This window comes from Saccopteryx leptura, chromosome 2 (assembly GCF_036850995.1).
Source record: "Saccopteryx leptura isolate mSacLep1 chromosome 2, mSacLep1_pri_phased_curated, whole genome shotgun sequence".
In the NCBI taxonomy this organism is placed as follows: Eukaryota; Metazoa; Chordata; class Mammalia; order Chiroptera; family Emballonuridae; genus Saccopteryx; species Saccopteryx leptura.
Genome location: NC_089504.1, coordinates 198802247 through 198816594, shown reverse-complemented (window position 1 = coordinate 198816594; position 14348 = coordinate 198802247). Strand labels below are relative to the sequence as shown.

Sequence of the window (14348 nt, the reverse complement as noted above, 5' to 3'; positions counted from 1 at the left end):
ACTCATGGATAAATACAGTTTGGTTGTTACCCATCAGTGGGCATCAGAATGATGCACAAGCTCTTCTACATATTGACAGAGGTGCAGAATTGGCTCTACCAACCAGAAAGTCTTAGTTAACAAATTAAGTTGTGAGTTTGGGGTGATAGCAAATCCATTTATTTACCCCTTTGCTACTCCTGTGATATAACTGATGATATAACATTAGAACTTGATACTCTATGTGACTTTGTTCCTGGATATTAACATCCTGAAAGCACACAGTTTATATATTGTGAACTTACCATCTTTACTAATACATCTTTAGGGATAATGAATGTTCACTAGGGATTTGGGAGGAGTTGGTTTTTTTTTCATGTAAGACATTGTCCTAGAATGACCATTAGTTCATGGCTTTTATAAGTATGAGGATCTATATTTAGCATCAAATATTTTTCATAATTTATCACATGACAATATTTGTATTCTTATGATTCATTGGTTGAAAGAAGCATGACAAAACTCCTATGAAAAATGTAAGTGACAATTACAACACATGGAGTTATTACTGTGTACTAAGCACTTTACAGTAACTCTATAACAAAGTTTATAACAATAAATACTTTGCAATAAACTCTATGGGGCAGATGAACAGTCTAGGGCTTTTATAATTTAAAAATATTAGACTGCACTAATAGGATTTTCAGGTAACAGTATAAATTTTAAAACACTGAATGCCCCAATTCTTATAAAAATGAATAGTGAGCATATGTCTAATTGTTATTTAATTTATTAATAAGAAAATCAAAGGATGAAAATTCGATTAAACTGTTTTTTGATAAAACTCAAAAGCAATTAATGGGTGAAAAAAACATTTTTGCCTCACCAGGCAATGGCACAGTGGATGGAGCATCATACTGGGACTCAGAGGACCCAGGTTTGAAACCCTGAGGTTGCGGATTGAGTGCGGGCTCATCTGGTTTGAGCAAGGCTCACCAGCTTGAGCCCAGGGTTGCTGGCTTGAGCAATGGGTCACTTGGTCTGCTGTAGCCCCCCCCCCCCCAACAAGGCACATCTGAGAAAGCAATCAATGAACAACTAAGGAACTGCAACAAAGAATTGATGCTTCTCATCTCTCTCCCTTTCTGTCTTTCTCTATTTGTCCCTCTTTCTGTCTTTCTCTGTCTCTGTAAAAAAAAAAAAAAGAACAAACATTTCAACAAATGGTCCTGGAATAATGAGACATCTGCTGTAAGGATAAGGAACAAAACAAGAAACAACCTAATTATTACACCTTATACAAAATTTAATTTAGAATGGATCATGTTGCAAATGTAAAAGTTAAGGAAAAAAGAAAAGCTAGAAGAAATATTCCAGATCTAGCACTGAAATATTTTTAGATTTAAACCAAAAGAATAATCCATGAAAGAAAAAATTGATAAACTGAACTTCATAAAAATAACACCATTGCTTTATGAAAGTTCCTGATAAGAAAATGAGAAGAGAAACTCTTGACTGGAAGAAAATATTTATGAACTATATGAGAGAACTGGTATCTTCATTACATAAACTAGCTCTCAAAACTCAAGTGTAAAATTAGAACCAATCAAATTAGAAAATAGACAAAAGCATGAACAAAGATGTGAGGACATTCAGATGGCAGATGAGCACATAAGACGTTCCTCATCATTAACCAATGAGATACAGTACACACCTATCAGAATGGTTAAAATGAAAAGTAGTAACATTACCAAATACTGGTGAGGATACAAAACACTTCATCACTCATGCATTGCTGGTAAAAGTGTAAAATAATACAGTCATTCTGGAACATTTTGGTAGTTTCTTTAAAAACTGACATGGCAACAAACACTCGAGAGGCACTTATATTCATGGGTGTTTCTCATGGAGCTATTAACGTTTATGTTTATACTAACTCCTACATACAAATATCTATAGCACCAGAATAGGAACAGCCCAGACATCCTCCAATGAGCGATTAAACAAACTTTCATACATCATACTGTGGAATATTGCTCAGCGATTAATAAGAATAAACTGTTGGTACATGCAATAATCTGGTTCAATCTCCAGAAATTTACACTGAATGAGAAAAGCCAGTCCTCAAATTTATCCATTCATTTATATAATTTTCTTGAAATAACACTACTGAAATGGAAAACAAATGAAGGGTTGCCAGAAATTGAGGAGGGGTAGGAAGGGTCATGAATGAGAAGAAAACATGCATAGCTATAAAAGGGCAGCCTGAGGTGGCTTCTGGGGTGCAAGTGTTCAGTATCTTGATTGCATTTATGTCCGTATTGTGGTTGTGGCATCATACTATAGTTTTGCAAGATGTTACCATTGGTTAAACTAGGTAAATGACATACATATCCCTCTGTGTTATTTCTTCCAACTGCGTGTAAATCTACAATTATCTCAAAATCCAAAGTTTAATCTAAAATACTATGATACAATATGAGAAAAATAGCATTTTTAAATGCTTAGAAATCGGAAGAAAATTAATAATTGTATATTTTACATGTGTTTGTATATGTAGTATATATGTTTATACATATTAAAATATACAAGCCTAAATATTTACTATTTGTACATTTACAAAAAATATTTCTCAACCCATGGTCCACATACCACACACACACATACACACACACACATGCCACAGTAGGTTTTTGGTGTTTGAAGATTCAGTATTCACAGTTTCCACAAGGACTTAATTAGTTTGAGGCATATAGAAATTTATACTTTTGCCAATTCACAATTCATAGAGTTTCTTTGCACACTGCAATTCTGGTTGTTTGCAAGTTTATTAGCAATGCAGCAAGCAACCACAACACAATCTTATGCGTCTGTTGTCATCTCATAGCCTTTATATTACCCCATGTGATATAAAATTATATTCTTTCTGAAAAAGTAGCCATTAAATAAGAGAAAAATGCTAATAAAAAGTAAATTTTGAGTTTTAAGGTATGCAGGAGAAAAACAAAACAAAATGCTAGTAAAGGAGCAACTCAATTATACTTTGTTTTTTGAATCTCTCCAATTTGAGAGATTCAAAACTTGAAGGAAGATATTGGCATGTATCCCTTGAATGTCAATGGATCAGAAATACACATAAAATACGTATTACCATTTTATTGAAGAATTTAAGTAGAATGTGAAATAATTTTAATAGCAGGACATGTATATTACACAAGGATTTCTAGTAATGTAAAAACAAATAGAACTTTGTAAGAATTCTTATAACTAAGGATAAACCAATGATGTTGAAATTATATGAATACAGCTAATATTTTTTAAATGGTTAATTGTGGAAAATATTGTCTAAAACTGTTTCCGCATAATTTTCTCCATTTTTCCTTACTCCTTTCTGCAGTTTTTTTTTTGACAATTATAATTTCTAGTTCAGACCAAAGATTTCTCTTTCAGTTGGATACAGCCATTACAATTATAAATGTCTTTACTATAAGAGGCCCTCTGTACCTCCAAATTGATGATGAGCAGCATTCTAACACTATGATTGCAGTCAAAGTAGGTAGTGTCTCTGTAGCAGGAAATACCACTCACAAAAATGCTCAGTATCACTGTCCTTCAATTCTAGATACACACAGCTTACTTTAAACAATCACCCAAATTATAAAGAAAAAATATTGCACATTATTATATATTTTTTTACTTTTTAGTATCTAAAAAAATATATGGGTTGATTCTTAGAGTGGGAAGGAAGAACGACAGAGAGAAAGAGAGAGAGAGACATTGATGCAATCATTGGTTAACTCATGCACGTTCCCTGACCAGGGATCAAACCCACAGCCTCGGTGTGTCAGGATGATGCTCTAACCTAGTGGTCCCCAACCTTTTTTGGGCCACGGACCAGTTTAATATTAGAAAATATTTTCACGGACCGGCCTTTAGGGTGGGATGGATAAATGTATCACGTGACTGAGACAAGCATCAAGAGTGAGTCTTAGATGGATGAAACAGAGAGAATCTGGTCATTTTTTAAAAATAAAACATCGTTCAGACTTAAATATAAGTAAAATGGAAATAATGTAAGTTATTTATTCTTTCTCTGTGGACCAGTACCAAATGGCCCATGGACTGGTACCGGTCCATGGCCTGGGGGTTGGGGACCACTGCTCTAACCAACCAAACTACACAGCAAGGGGCTTCCTTTTTAGTATTATCTTCCTTTTCAAACATCCATAGCTTCTAGTTCCACTGAGTTTGGCTATTGTAAATAAACCATTTGGAAAATATTTTTTCCAAAATGATTTTTTCTTCCATGAAAGTTTTACACAATTTTCATTTCAAATTTAGTCTACTTTTATCATCAAAGTTGGAAACTTACAGTTCAATCATTTTGTTTCAAATGAGTTTTTAATAGCTTTCTGTGGTGCTAACAGAGTTATAAAATGTTTGTGGGCATATCAACATACAGTCTTAAACTCATATATAAATTGTAAATTTATACTTAACCCTGAGAGAACTTTGGCATGACTGTTTATTTTAATTATTTGAGGACATATGAAGTTGGAAAAAGCATGAGACAGTTTCTGGAACTTTTTAGTGCCATTAGGAAATAATTAAATGGTGATCTACTTAAGATTCCAGAGTAAATTGCCTTGACCACAATGTCTGCAAGTGATAATTTCCCTTTTCTCAAAAAAAATTTTTTTAACTAACTTAATATTTAAGCTGGGAAGCAATACAGTTTTTGAGGAGAGTTTGGGAAGGGAGGCATAACTATACAGACAACAGCATTTATTTTACATTCCTGTTTTAAGTCTCAGAACATCAGGTTGGAATGTTTTATTTGTTCTTTAGAAACCTAGACCTCTTACAGAGCCCTTTAAAATTGTGATAAATTTGTGCACCTTTCATATAGTGGAAAGGAAAAACTGCTGTATTCCTGGGCTTTTTTTAAAAAACAAGCTTAGTCTTTATTCAATGTTCCTATGTCCAATCAAAAATACAAAATCTTGTTAGTTGCAAAGCAGAAAGTTACAGGTCTTTTTTACTTAGGTCAGAGCCATGCATGTTTGTAAAATACTTAATATTTATAAAGTGGGGGTGGAGGCCAGGGGAGGGGGACACAGGGGGGAAATGGGGTGGAAAGAGATTCTGCATGGGGCATGGGGGCACAATATGCTGTGTAGAGAGGGTTATATTAAGTGGGACACTTGAAACCATGTCAACACAATACATTAAAAAGAAAAATTTTAAAAATAGTTAATGTTTCTGTCATGTTAATCAAGCTAGAAGACAATTAATGTTTATTCCTCTCTTTTTATATATAAAGCTTTTTAAGCATATTGTACAGATTATCCCATTTTGACTCTTGTTTTATTTTAGCTGCTGAATTTATTAGTTCTTGTGAAAACTATCTGATGTTTTTTCCACTTTTATATTGGGTTTATATTGTTATAGTAGACATATGTTATAATATACATATGGGTTCTCAATGTTTATATCAAGTAATGTCCATATAATAATGCTTTTAACTCTGAATTCTCTTTTTTTCTATTGGTAATATTATTTGTTATATTATCTTTCTCTTCTTTGGTATCATTTCTATTTATTTTAAAACTTCCTACAACATTAAGGTGTAAATATAAATTTGTAATAGCTGAATTTTATTTCTTTTCACTTAGATTGAGAATATCTGCCTTTTATATAAGCTTATTTTGCTTATATTGATAAGTATTACATTTATGCCATCTTAATTCTTTATCATGTAAGTTCTTTACTTCTTTGGACTCATTTCTTCCTTGGATAAGTCCCTTATTTCACTTTTCCTCTACTGGCTTTAAAGTTACACTTTGTTTTATTTATTTATTTGAATCATGGCTTCTTAACAGTGGTACAAGTGATCTTTTGGGCTAGGTAATTCTCTGTTGTGAGGGCTTGTACTGTACATTGTAAAATACTTAACAGCATGTCTAATCTCTATCCACTAGATGACATAGCACACCCCATCCTAGGGTCATGGCAACCAAAAATATCTCCAGTCATTGCCAAATGTTCTGGAGAAGAAAAAAACACTTTCACCTGAGAACCAGTGTTTTAAAGATTATGGTTGTTATGTGCACATATGTTTTAACAAAGCTTAGTATTAAGATACATCGTATCTTCTGCCCAGAAAAGATGAGGATCTCAAAATGCTGCATCTGAACTTCTTCCTTATAGATGCAATTTCCATTCTGGTATGGCTCTTTCTTCTGCAGTTGTGCTTTCTTTAAGTATAAAGTCTCTTAGTGTGTGTATGTACCTAAAATATGTTTACTTTGTCCTGTTAAGTGATAGTTGAAGTTGGGTTGGAAAGATGATATTACTTTTCCTCAACAATTAGAAAATATTACTCCATCTGGGTTTGACATGTATCATTTCCTCATGAGAAGTCTTGAGGAACTGGTGATTATTTCTCAGACGTGATCTGTCTTCTCTAAATTGATATTATTCCCTTATCTCTGATGTCAGTTCTATAGTTTCCTTATGATGTTATTCTATATGTGGATTTGTTTTTTATTTCTCTTGCTCAGAATATGACAAGTGTTTTTCATCTGAATATTCATGCTTTTTTCAACTCTGGAAAATTCTCTAACATCCTCTCTTCAGATGTGCTTTTTCCTTATTTTCTAATCTCTCCTAGAACTGTAGTAGAAATAAGGTGGCACTGGCCAGACAGCTTAGTTGGTGAGAGCATTGTCCTGAAGCACAGAAGTTGCTGCTTTGATTGGGGTCAGGGCACAGACAGGAACAGATATAAAATAGTATTTTTTTGGCCCTGGCCAGTTGGCTCAGCGGTAGAGTGTCGGCCTGGCGTGCGGGGGACCCGGGTTTGATTCCCAGCCAGGGCACATAGGAGAGGCGCCCATTTGCTTCTCCACCCCCCTCCCTTCCTCTCTGTCTCTCTCTTCCCCTCCCGCAGCCAAGGCTCCATTGGAGCAAAGATGGCCCTGGTGCTGGGGATGGCTCCTTGGCCTCTGCCCCAGGTGCTAGAGTGGCTCTGGTCGCAGCAGAGCGACGCCCCGGAGGGGCAGAGCATCGCCCCCTGATGAGCAGAGCGTGGCCCCTGGTGGGCGTGCCGAGTGGATCCCGGTCGGGTGCATGTGGGAGTCTGTCTGACTGTCTCTCCCCATTTCCAGCTTCAGAAAAATACAAAAAAAAAAATAGTACTTTTTTAAAAAATAGAAAAGTTGGAATATCTTATTATTTCTTTGCATCTCAATTTTCAAATTTCCACCCTTTCTCTGGTGATGGCTCAGTCTCACTGCTTCATATTTATCTATCATTTTATCAGTTTTCTCTCTAGCACTATCTGACATAACTGTTTAAACACACGAGTTTTTAATGTTAATAGAATACGTAATTTTATTCCACATTATGTATCTTGAATTTTAGTTATGTCACTTTTATTTCTGAATATTTTTAAATTGTTGTATAGTATTGATTTTAGATTTGTTTAAAAGGATTGATGAGATGTGAACTGTCCCATTTTTGAAGCTGCCAATTCTGATTTTGGCAATTTATTTCCTTTGTGTATGCTGAAATTTGTACGGATGAGCTCATTGTCAGCGATTCATTTTCCCATTGGCAGCTGAGTGACCCAAGTTGTGAGAATGTTGTTCCGGTTTTTAGATAAATGTCTTTGCTCTGCACTCCCCTCTGTGCATTGGGTAAATGTGTAAATTCAGATATCACATTCACACACTTGTGGTTTTTACTTCTATCAGATCACAACTGTTCTTCAGTGACCCATAGAGATTAGCTGCCCTCGGCCACATCTGAAGGCCAGTGGGTAGCCTCTCTGGTGCCTTTGGAATGAATAAGACACTCAAGCAGATTCTCTTCTTTATATGGAAGCTTGGTTTCTTCTCCCAGACACCAAGCTCAGGGCCACCACAGGCATGTTGGTGAAATTGTTAGAAATGTAGGCATTTAAGCATTTATTAAATAGATACATTCGTGAGACATTTGTTTAGTTCTCACACACTGTTTCAGTTTTCTCTTATTTTCTGACACCAGGGATTTCTCATTTTTACTTTTAAGCTTGGCCTTGAATGTGAAGCTTATTGGTTACACTTTATCTATATAATATTCATACATAATGTTTGTGTTTGAAATTTTCAACATCAGTTGAATTTTCTTTATTGAGTAAAACATTTGATTTTCTAACAAATTAATTTTTCTTGTTACTGCTTTTGCTTTATATCTTTAATTTTTTAAAAATTATTATTTTATCTGGGCTTGAGTCTTACTCTATTCTCTCCTTATAAGCTTGCTGCTTCTCTTTCATACAGATTGTTTCTTTTCATATCTTGCTAAGAATGTCAAACATTTTAAAAGGCTCTGTTAGTTCATATAGTAAACACTTTTCAGATGTCTGCACTTCAATTGTGCTTTAAGATGAAGTCTGTTCCCCTTTCATATGCAGTAAATTTTTTTCTTAAATTCTGCACTGGAAGTCTTTTCTTGATTGACCCTCTAAATCTACCTTTCCCCTTCCTATGCCTGTGTATTCTCACAGTGTGCTCTGTGAAGCTAATTTGTATGAACTATAACAGGCTAGAGAATTTTCTGGCTTCCAGTTGGGTTCAGCCAATGAGAACACCTGCAAAAGGAGAATGTTATTGAAATATTTCTTTTCCTGCCTTCATTCATTTGAGGTTGCTGAGACGTGGTACACTACCTGTGAGGGGCCCTCTCTATACAGTACCCTCTTCATAGTCTAAGAAATGTTCTCTGACCTTGCCCCTTCACACTTGAGGTAGAAATGGCTCCCAAAGGTTGCTAACCCTGGAGATCTGTATCATTTTCCCTCGGTTTCTCTACACCCTGCCTACACCTTGGAAAAATAATTCATTAAATTATTTTGTGTTCAGCTTGTTATTTTCTCCCCTGAGTTCTAGTTAGCAAAGGTTTTAATTTGGTTTTATTTTTTGCTATTTTTTTCTCATTCTTTGTTGGAAGGTGATCTGCCTAGCTAGACTAAGGGTTTGTGAAGTTTCCTTAGCCATAGTCTTAAAATATGTGAGTCAGTTATGTTTTTCATATATATAGCTTGAATGTATTGCTTTTGTATGGTATAGCTTTGTTGGAATCAAATAGGAATCTCTCCTATTCTATTGCTTCCCTCTCCAGTATTCTTCTCTGCAACACTCAGTGCTAGGTGTGACACATACACTTTGCTAGTCAAGTTGCTTTGTGTGTAGGAAGGAAATAGATTGCCACTTTCTGTCATTCATATATATTTTCTTTTCATATATATAACAAAAAAGGATTATTTGCATAGGTACTTCATCAAACCAAGATTATAACAAACAAACAAAAAAGACAATACTGGAAAATTAGACTATAAAAAGACTTGTAGATGCATGCAGCCTTAATTGGGGCCAAGTAGCTCTTATCAGATGAGTCCTCTTGGGATTAATAAAAATTATCAACAGGGTTTTTCTGTGGGTTTATTTTCACAGATAGAATTTCTTATTCATCACTATTAAATGTCTGAATTTTAAACAGGTTTTTAGACGGAATGCTCAGATCCAGCAGGTTGTGCAACTTCAGCACCTGTCTCATCTCCAGTAGCTTTTCCAGAACTGCTACCTTCACCATGAAGCTTTGTGAGTTTCCCCAGTTCAAACATGGGCCTCTATAGCATTTTAACTTTTCAAAGGTATCATAGAACAGAAAAATAAATTAGCAAGCCTTTTCTATGTCTTTCTCAGTGCTATCTGGAATCAGTTTATTGACCACTTCTTTCATGTTATTTGTCTGTGCCTCTTGGATCATAATTTTCATCACCTCCAGGATTTGGTAGACCTGTTGATGCTGAGCATAAGAGCTCTTTTAAATCTGATTGTTGTGTTTTTTAGTAAAACCAACACAGAATAGATAAAGCAAATAAGCATTGGTAGTCTTGACATCAACATGAGCTTCCATAGTGGGCTGCCATTTTTTTTTTTTTTTTTTTTTTTTGACCAGAGAGCACATTTTGTCACAGATAAAATCCAGCCATGGAAATGAGTAAGGCAGTTTTCTTCCTGAACATCCTCAGTGGTTAACTTGAATTTTCTAAATGCAATGACATCATTCTGTGGATCTGCTAGGTTCTCTTTAAACACATGACCCTTGAGACCATCAGATGCAATTTTGGTTCCTTGAACTCTCATAACTAGTGTTTTTTCAGTATTTTTTCCTAATGAACATAGCTGGTGCCTTCACATCACACCAATCTTTCTTAGAAAATGGACTGGCCACTTCTTTCTTGGCCCTCTTTTATGCTACCTTTCAAAGAAGCTTTTTCTTGCCAACCAATATGGTGCTGCTTGGAGAGCCACAAGGCAAAAACCATCAACTCCTGAAAAAACATAAATAAAACAACTACCTTAGGGCACAAGAGAGTGAAACAAAGAAAGCAGGTAGAAATGAAAGAGAGATGACACTTAGAAGAAGGGAAAAGAACCTAATGAGTTTCCTGTTTTTAAAAAATTTAGCCTGAGGGCAAGCTCCAGTCTGTCCCTGTAAGGACAGCTAAAATTGATGGGAAATCCACAATTTTATTTTCTTGAAAAACCAGAAGACAAAGTTCAATGGGCACCTGCAACTATTGGACTATGAGGAGAAAAGTACCAGAAAAGAAGAGAGTTAAAAAAAGGGACCCCAACCCAGGTTCGATTCCCAGCCAGGGCACATAGGAGAAGCGCCCATTTGCTTCTCCACCCCCCCCTCCTTCCTCTCTGTCTCTCTCTTCCCCTCCCGCAGCCAAGGCTCCATCGGAGCAAAGATGGCCCGGGCGCTGGGGATGGCTCCTTGGCCTCTGCCACAGGTGCTAGAGTGGCTCTGGTCGCAGCAGAGCGACGCCCCGGAGGGGCAGAGCATCGCCCCCTGGTGAGCAGAGCGTGGCCCCTGGTGGGCGTGCCGGGTGGATCCTGGTCGGGCGCATGCGGGAGTCTTTCTGACTGTCTCTCCCCGTTTCCAGCTTCAGAAAAATACAAAAAAAAAAAAAAAAAGGGACCCCAGATTCTATGTATAACAAACAACTCAGCTAAAGCTCAAAGAACAGAACTGAGCTTTTTGATGCTGTCCATAAGAAGGAGATCAAGTTTTGTATTTTGTTTTCAACCAAACGAACTGCTTGTCAAGGGGAAAAGACTTATAGGTATTTCTTTATTAAACTTATCATTAGCTCTAGCCAGTTGGCTCAGTGGATAGAGTGTTGGCCTGGCATAAGATTCTTAGCCAGGATACACAGGAGAAGCACCCATCTGCTTCTTCACACTTCCCCCTCTCCTTTCTTTCTATCTCTCTCTCCCCCTCTTGCAGCCAAGGCTCCATTGGAGCAAAATTGGCCCAGGCACTGAGAATGGCTCCATGGTTTCTGCCGCAGGTACTAGAATGGCTCCAGTTGCAACAGAGCAACACTCCAGATGGGCAGAGCATCGCCCCCTAGTGGGCATGCTGGGTGGATCCCAGTGGGGTGCAGGTGGGAGTCTGTCTGACTGCCTCCCCAATTCTCATTTCAGAAAAATACAAAAAAAATAAAAATAAAAGAAGAAGGAAGGTAGCCTTTATGCAAATCAGACTAGGCTTAGTAACAGAAAGTCATCTCATGTAGAAAAATGAAAATATTTCTCTTTCTAAGACTACATGGTCTTTTGTTATTACTTATTTCTGTTTGTGGTCTAATATTGCAACCTAAACAGAGACCTCTGCCCTTGAGTCTTCATGACTGCTCAGTCTTCACTTCAGGTAATTCATTCTCGGAGTCCAACTTCCAGGAAAAATCAAAAGCAAGAAAGCTGCTTTTTATATTGGCCAGTGTGGGGCAGCTGTGTTAGGCTTGCTCATGGATTTACCGGCTACAAGCACTTTGCTTAATTACTGTGTGAGCACATGGCAGAGGCAAGTGTGCATAGACTATATAAGGCTATGGGTGCTTTCCCTGGGCTGCGATTTTCCCAGATCACTCTCCCGCCACCGTGAGGTGCGGTTTTCCTTGCCCCCTTGCCCTTACTGCACATAGCAGATTTTTCTTTATTTATTAGCTCTTTTCCTTTTGTTGTTCATTTGCTCACCTGTCTTTGCTGGCCTCCAATAAACAGGTATGGCCCAACACTTTCCAGCTCCATAGTTTCTCTACCTTCTGCCCGAATCCAATGTGAACTTCCCTGGCCTTGGCCACAGGTATCCCAGCCAGCTCTGAGTTATTGCACTGTCAGCTGGTCCCATAAGCAGGGTCTGGGGAGACATGTGTGGGGAGTCGAAGGGAAAGAGTAGGTGGTTATATAACCCCCACACAAGACCTCTGGGATGAAGAGGATTTTTGAAGAAGACAAATTGTCTGTCAAATACATTGTGTCCTCTGAAATCATTATATCTCGATCCAACACATAATAACAGCAGACTACTATTTTCTTTTCTTTTCTTTTTTTTTTTTTGTATTTTTCTGAAGCTGGAAACGGGGAGAGACAGTCAGACAGACTCCCGCATGTGCCCGACCGGGATCCACCTGGCACGCCCACCAGGGGGCGACGCTCTGCTCCTCCAGGGCGTCGCTCTGCTGCGACCAGAGCCACTCTAGCACCTGGGGCAGAGGCCAAGGAGCCATCCCCAGCGCCCGGGCCATCCTTGCTCCAATGGAGCCTTGGCTGCGGGAGGGGAAGAGAGAGACAGGAAGGGGGGGTGGAGAAGCAAATGGGCGCTTCTCCTATGTGCCCTGGCTGGGAATCGAACCTGGGTCCCCCGCACGCCAGGCCGACGCTCTACCACTGAGCCAACCGGCCAGGGCCAGACTACTATTTTCATGATGAGGACATAGCTAGAATACTTGCTAAATCAAAAGTATTCCTTTTGAAATCGTTCAAAAAGAGTTGTATAGATTATAGTAATAGTCATTTTGATTATCAAGGACCTTCAGTTATATGTGTTTTTTCATCTTCAAAATTCAAGTAGCAGAATTTAATGTAATGCTGGTGGCCGAGGCTAAGCAGGTTCACATTGGATTCAGGCAGAAGTTAGAGAACCTGTGGGGCTGGAAGGCATTGGGCCATTTCATTTAATAAGTCTCACAATGGTGGACAAGCACTCAGGCAGGGGAAACCATGACTCAGGCAAACAAACAGCAAAATGGCCCCTCACAGTGGTGGCAGGCAATCTGCACATCCTCAATCCCCCATCTCTTTGAGCACAAGCATCCACAGCCTTATATAGGCCATACACATGTGGCACTGCCACACACTCACGTACCAATTAGGCAGAGTGCTTGCAGCTGGTAACCCTGCAAGCAAGCCAAACACAGCTGCCCCACAATATCCACCACTGTTGGTATGTTACCATCACTAGAAAATAAGATAATACATTTATGCGTCCCACCACTTTCAAGCCCCACAGTTTCTCTATGGTCTGCCTGAATCCAATGTGAACCTGCCTGGCCTCTGCCACTGGCCTTACATCTGGCATAGTGGCAGGGTTTGGAGCAGATTGGAATAGAGCCGCCAACACCCTTGAGGGGTGGAATAGAAAAACAACTGCAGTTCAGGAGCTTGAGAGTCAGCTTCAGGCCTCAGCTGAGAGCCAGCAGCTGCAGGAGCTGAAGCAATCACAGAAGATGGAGTTGCATTCTTATTGGCGGATTGGCTCTTATTCGGCAGGAGCAGGCATTTCCAACTCCTCTTCTGAAGGGGAGGCTTGGGCTGCACTTTTCATCTGCACACTCAGAGCCCAGCCAGTGGTCGCCAAGAAGGTAAAATCCCAGCAGCAAAGAGTCCCTCAGGGGCAGGCACAGCTCCCTCCACAGATAGTGGAGCACTCTGTGGTCTGACCCTACACCCAGGCAGAGCTGATGGAGTTGAGCACACAATTCAGGCAGAAACCCATGGAGCCACTGGCAGCCTGGCTACTGAGGTTGTGGGAAATAGGGGTGGATGGCATCGTGCTCTCTGGAACAGAGATGGAGAAACTGGCTGCTATTACCACACCCTCCTCCTTGAGCAGCATCTTCAGAACTGCCATGACAACCCAAGAAACCATACCCTATTAGAATGGGTGATGGTGCCATTTGTATGGTCTGGCAGAATGCTGGGAACTTGCTGGGGGCAGTGAGTTGGTGGCAGTGCTACAGTGAGTTAGTAAAGGTCCTTTGGAACTAGGTATGAAGAATGCTGCTTTCCACCCAGGGTCTCGTGGGCCAGATGAGGAAGTGTTTATGCTCGGGATGCAGGATCTTATCCTCTGTAGCACCCCATCAGCCCTTTTTGGGTCACTACTGGCTATCCTAGGCCCCTATGTGGGACAGCCCATCAACATGGTTACACAGATGGTAGCAGGTTTGGGGGAGCTGTAGGTTG

The 14348-nt window shown here is 39.0% G+C and overlaps 1 pseudogene; it reads right to left on the bottom strand.

Moving 5' to 3' along the window:
• Positions 1-9526: 9526 nt before the first annotated feature.
• On the bottom strand, positions 9527-14031 carry LOC136393951 (small ribosomal subunit protein eS1 pseudogene; annotated as a pseudogene).
• Positions 14032-14348: the final 317 nt, after the last annotated feature.